Genomic DNA, 6,610 nt, shown 5'->3' on the forward strand with positions numbered 1-6,610 from the left:
TCTGAGGAAAGAAATTGAAGAAAATCTCAGAAGATGGAAAGATCTCCCGTTCTCATAGATTGCCAGATTTATATAATAAAATGGCCATCTTGCTGAAAGAAGTATTTTCCACAAATGGTGTGGGTTCAGCTGGAGGTCAGCATGTACAAGAATGCAAATCAATATGTTCTCATCTCATTGTACAAAGCTCAAGTCAAGTGGAATAAAGACTCCACATAAAACCAGATACACTGAAATTAATAGAACAGAAAGTAGAGAAGAACGTCAAACACGTGGGCACAAGGGATATTTTCCTGAACACAACTCTAATAGCTTATGCTCTAGGATCAACATTAGAAATTGCTTCCAGCCAACTATTGGTGGGAACCTGGTCCCCAATGGAGGAGTTAGAGAAAAGACTGAATGAGCCAAAGGGGTATGGAATACCATAGGAAGAAGAATAAAACCAACCAAACAGATTCCAAGATTTTGAGCAGAATAAACCACAAACGAAAGACTGGACATAAACTGACCCATGGCTCTGGTCGCATATGTAGCAGAAGATGGCCATGTTGGGCATCAATGGGAGAAGAGACTATTGATTCAGAGAATTCTCCATAGGGAAATGCCTGGGTGGGCAGACAATACGGAGGGCTGGGTATTTGGGGGAGCACACTAATATAAGCAGGGGAAGGGAGGATGGGATAGGAGGTTTCCAGAGGGAACACACAAAAAAAGTATAAGATTTGAAATATAAATTAAGAAAATATCCAAGTAAAGAAAATAATAAAAAGATAAGTATAATTGAAAAAATATAGGTGTACTGATTTTAAAATGGAGCAGGCCCTTCCTGGTAGAAAAAAATGTCATTTAAAAGATACTCTGATTTTTTTCCCCTATATGCTGTGTTAACTGCTGAGATCTATATCATGACACATACCACTAAGGCTAATAGCGTGTTTTCAATTTCTGAGATGACTTTAATATGTAAACAAGGATTGCACATATCTCTATAATACAGGTCGTAAAACAGGCAATAATTATACACTGTCTTAAGCTCACATTCCCAATTATCCACCCTCTAATATACTTTTAATTAATCACATAGATTATACCATACATGATGTGGAATTACAAATTTATTCACCCTGCCTGAATCAGGTCCCTCTGAGGAATGGTGACACCTGCAGCTGACTCCCTTAAACTTTGTTCTGTGATCTATCTACTGCCTGTCCTGTTTCATCTCCCAGTGATTACAGACCAGGATCAAGGCTGCCTGAGTCATCTTACCTCATTTTAGAAACATCTTCATAAAGGTCTCCTAGAATTAGTATATCATCCCAGAAAGAAATCATCACACATGCAATTAAAACATTAATTAGAAAAAAAAATCTTATTGAGGGCAAGAATTTAGCTCTATGTAATGCTCAAAAAGAAGACAGCCAAAAACAAATTTTGAATTTAACATAACCTATGAGCCTTAATCTTCTTTCTGGATCATGCTGCAGGTTGTTTAAGAACAATTTAAACATGGAGTGGAGACTGCAAGTCCTACTTAGCTAGTTAGCAGACTAGCATGGCAAAGATTCCCAGAATTATTAAAGTACATCAGAGCCCTGAAATAGCAGATGATTTGTCAGTGATGGGGTCCTGAGTTGGAGGTCCCACAAGATGAGAAATATAGTAAAGGTAAAAGGTACAGCAGCTGTGAGGAGATCATGCACAATCTATGTCGTAGGCCAAGTAAGCTTCTAAGAGTAGCAGCTTCTACAATATGTAAATGGGATAAGTGGAAGGAAATGGGGGCCATCCTTGAAGTCTGCAGGAACAATCATACAGTGGTGCAAACTCGGGAGAAGACTAATAAAACAGTGCTGCACAAAGGGAACACCACCCATCCCATAATAACCATAACTGACCAAGCCCACAGTTTACTGGGAACTGATAACCATATCCCCAGGAGGTAGAAAGAGTTGGGCCCTCAGAGCTGAAAGCAACCATTCCCCAAAGGTCTTGGCTACTGGATATTACCACTTCCAACCTTAAGTCTTGTTTTAGAAAAAAAGTCCTATTTTATTTTCAACACATCAGGGCCTTAGGTAAAGCTCTGAAGGCACAGGTCCATGGCTGTTTAGCATCTGAAGATTAAGAAGAATCTATGCAGTTCTCCAGATATTAGGATCAAGCCTTGCTTGATTGGGCCTGCCTTAAACACAACATTGTCCTTCCTTTTCAAAGAGCTGTCATCAGGTATAATCCTGCCCTTGAGGCAAAACTATCTGTTCCTCAAGAATAAAACAGATTTCATATGGGAGACCAGGGTTTAATGTTGGTTGAAACACTATTGTGAACTTTGAGCCCCTTGTTAGAGGCCTGTACTTTGAAATCAGCAGGAGCCTAATGGCTGACTGTAAACTAGATTTGTACCCATTGTTATAGTTTGGAGACAAATGTCTGGACAATCCTGGTAAACAAACATATACAGTACTCTTAGACCTTTAAGAGGACTGCTTAGCATACTACATACCTGTCAGAGTTTTATACACAGTCCTAACTCGGCTACATTCTTAGTGTCACTTAATATTTCCTAAACGTGGTAAATACTTACACCATCTGTTCGCCTTTAGATTATCACAGATCGATACTGGAGTGATACGCAACACATGGGTTGGCTTTTACTGCCTCCACAAAATCAACTAGAAATGGACATCATAACTTACGGACGATAATATTAAAACCCAGCTCTCAGGTTTGGCATCATTCGAAGTACATTACTACACAGAACACTCTACTGTAAGTATTTGGGAGAGAAGCAGGTCCCATAAGAAAGTGATTCACAGGCCAAAACCAGGTATGAAGAGAGACCACACGGCACCTCCCACGTGGCTACATTACTTCTGGCTGCTGCAGCCACTGGGAAGACCCAATACACCTGCATCTTTGCTAAACGGCTTTCTCCTATTTGTGGCAGATGCCCTTGCACTTACCATGGTTGGAAGTCTGAGCTTGCCTGAGATCCCCGGCTATCACCCAAAAAAAAAAAAAAAAAAAAAAAAAAAAAAAAAAAAAAAAAAAAAAACTCATGTCTCTTAGAGGGAAACTTGCAAAATGTGTACCATGAAGAGCCATTTCCTTTTCCGACCTGTAGGTCCATATTGCGGTTCTGATTGGCTAGTGAGTCTTGAGTGACATGACGACTTCTCCATTGTTGGAGTTTGCTGAAATGACACAGCTTTCAGCCTGGGCCAATCCTTTTCCAGCTCTGAAGATTTGCTATTCAGTAGCACTAGTGCCTCACCTCTAAAATCTGACTTTTTTTTTTTTTTTTTTTTTTTTTTTTCCCACCAGGCCCCTTGGAGGAAGTAAGATTACTAATCCCTGACGCTCAACTCCCCCCTTCTCTTTTGTATGAGCAGTTTTCACTGTGTTAGCCTCTTTGCAAATTTGTAAAGTAAATCTAGTAAACAAGGTTTTTGTTTGTGGCTACAAGCTGGGTTCAGGTAAACGACAAGTAAGACTCACGGATGGTTAGGAGAAAAGGGGTAGAGAAAGTGGGAGGCGCATGACAGACTTTGTGCAGCGTTCTTATTAGTCGGCATAATGTCCTTCGTGGTTTGGCAAAATAAACAAAGCAGCAACAAGAACAGATCCACAGCTATATTAGTAACAGCTCACCAGATGAACAGAGCTAATAGAATGAATCTTTCTACAGTGTAGAACATGGATTTATTAAAATGGCTTACATGTGGCTGTGCGGGAAGATGGCACCTGCTGGCTTCTGCTGCAGCTGCTCAGGCAGCTTGGGTGCTGTGGTGGGGCTGACTTGAGCGTGGGCCACGTAGCACTATTCTCCTCTGTCCTTGCTGAAGCAAGAGCTTCAGCACAGGCAGCAGCAGGAGACCCTGGTGGGCTGTGACTTCCTGCAGTCTAGGGACTGGGTGGACCAGTTCCAGGACTGTGAGTCATTATCTTCGAACTTCCATGATTCTGAATGTGAACTGAGAGGCTCAGCACCCAGTGACTCCCTGCTTTCTCTCAACACTGAAAAGATTCTGAGCCAGGCCAAGTCTATTGCAGAGCATAAGAGTTTCCCCTTTGTACTGAAAATGACAGTACCAATGAGGAATTAGCTATTGCTTATGTGCTGGTCCCCAGTGGTCTCTACCCTGAAGCAATAAGACACTTTTCAACAATGCTCCAAGAAGCCATCGAGGCCTTCAAAGAAGCTCTGAAACAGAAAGTTGACTTTATCGATGCATATAAAAGTCTGAGACAGGCCTACAGAGAACTGGGCAACTTTGAAGCAGCCACTGAGAGCTTCCAAAAGACCCTGCTGCTCAACCAGAACCATGTGCAGACCTGCAGCTCTGAGGAATGATGCTCTACCATCAGGGCAGCCTGCAGGAGGCCCTCAAAAACTTCAAGTGCTGTCTGAAACTGGAGCCATACAGTGAAGTGTGCCAGTACATGAAGGGACTCAGCCATGTGGCCATTGGGGCAGTTTATGAAGGAATTAAAGCACAAACAGAAGTTATGCTGAGTCATCCTCTATCTGGCCAGAAGGCTACCCCAGAGTACCTGACAGAGAAATATCCCCAACAGTATCCTAGATATCTCCAGGCACACCTCGATACCTGATGGGAACTGTCCTCTCCATAGGCCACGTTCCACAAGCTGCTTCAGCAGAGATCAAAAATTACAGTTTCTAAGATAGCTTACACAGCAGCAAAGCCAGACAACCCACAAGTTAAAACAGGATATACTGAGACCCTTCTCTGGAACGGGTAACTTAGCAACCCCTGCCTGTGGCCTCAACTCTTCTCAGAGCCAACATCTTGCAATTGCAAACCAAAGTTCCCCCAAGCTACCCCTCCCTATTTCCTACTCACCTCCTATAATGAAGGGCATGGGAAAAGATTAAAGGTGGCAGCATGATCAGACCACATGTCTTGCTGTCATTCTCTCTAGCGTCTGCCCTACCTTCCTCATTCCCTCCTAGGTAGTCCTGGGTCTCCATTGACGGTCCTGCGGCTAGGGGGATACCCCTCTGACAGAATATAACATTGACACAGATCTACTGGGCAGTTTCAAGGACCACTGGGTCAAGAACTTGCCTTTCCTTACAGACAGTTATGAAGAGCAGCCTGGCCTGCAGCCTCACATCAGGGATGTTTCACATCAGAATTTTGAGGGCTATAAGCTGGAAGTCCAGGAGCCGGTCTGTGCAGCTGACCTCCTGGGTTCGCTGATGCAGTACAAAACTCCTGGTAGTGAGTACATAATATGGTTTTCTATTGTTAAAAGTTATTTTGGATATTCAGGGTTTTATTTTATTTTATTTGCATTTCCATAAGCAGTAGAGTGTTGCCCTTTGAAGGTCTATAAACATTTGTATTGGAGTTTGGATGAGGATTGTACTGATTATGTTGACTGGTTTGGTAAGATGGATATTCAGTTATCCTTCCATGAGCAAAGGAGATCTTTCCATCTTTTGCTATTTTCTTCAACTTCCTTCTTCAGGGAACTGAAGTTCTTGTCATGCAGAACTTTGTACTGCTTGGTTAGAGTCACACAACAACATTCTATGTTATTCGTGGATATTTTACAGGTTATTGTTTTCCTCACTGTCTACAGTGGCCATGAACCCAACAGGTTTCAGACCCAAACAACACATGTAACAAAGTACTAAGATCCAAACATGAGGGAGATGCAGGGTATAGGAAAGTCCTTTTCCCAGGCTCTCCTCTGTCAGGAGATGTCAACCCTTACACCAAACAGTACATTTTATAGCTGTGTCCTCTTAACTTGCAGTTTCTGGGCAGACCATGGCTTTCTCTAGTGACCCCATTGATAAACTGCCTCCAACAGTCACCAAACCTGTATGGTTGTACTATGCCACCTGTTCACTAGAGGGCGCCAGATGTTCCATGCCCAACACGGTCATGCTTTAACCTTTCAAAATTTATAGGTCCAGCAGTCTTCAGGTGGTTTGGCTGCTCACTCACATTACGTTATTATCTGAAATTGAATACTGGCTTTAAAATGAAGTCAGAACTTTTTCTAGTGGTCACTGTGGACATTCAATGTGGACAATCAATCAATGATAGAACCAAACTTTAATGTAAAGCCCAATGAATGGTTACCTATGTGCCACAACCTTAGAGCCTACAGTTCCCCACTGATGTTTTACAAGGACCAGGTGTGTATGAGTGCCCCAGACTCACTGCTGGCACTTTCCGGCTAAATCTTTGTTTTATGGAGTATTTCCGACTCTACCACTCTGACTGCTGAATCCTGATACTGGAAATAGGGGTTTCCCAGTCTACATTAATGATTCTGAGCATCTAGGAAGAGGCCAATCCTTCCTTGGGAACGCCCTCCATCTCAAAAAACAAACAAACAAACAAACAGTCTGAGAACCCTTTCTATTGCAGAACTCAAGCTGCATCCATATACCAGAAAGGACTTCATGGCTTGTCTTGACCAGAGTTACTCCCTAGATACTTCCTAGCTACAGTTAATGAAATATTAGTGCGACTGATACTTTCAGAAAGTTGGTTATATTATACAATCTTGCTTCAGAGCATCTGAAGAACCCTAGGAGATTTTCCAAGGCTTATATCCACTGCCT

General features: G+C 42.4%; 1 pseudogene across 1 annotated transcript; it reads left to right on the forward strand.

Moving 5' to 3' along the window:
- The first annotated feature begins 2,832 nt into the window (after positions 1 to 2,832).
- LOC308427392 (tetratricopeptide repeat protein 13-like) lies at positions 2,833 to 5,930 on the forward strand (annotated as a pseudogene). The gene is made up of 4 exons: positions 2,833 to 2,970; positions 3,822 to 4,605; positions 5,015 to 5,249; positions 5,791 to 5,930. The product of its transcript is annotated as a tetratricopeptide repeat protein 13-like (transcript).
- The last annotated feature ends 680 nt before the right edge of the window (positions 5,931 to 6,610 follow it).

The sequence above is a fragment of the Micromys minutus genome, assembly GCF_963924665.1.
Source record: "Micromys minutus genome assembly, chromosome: 11".
Lineage (NCBI taxonomy): Eukaryota > Metazoa > Chordata > Mammalia > Rodentia > Muridae > Micromys > Micromys minutus.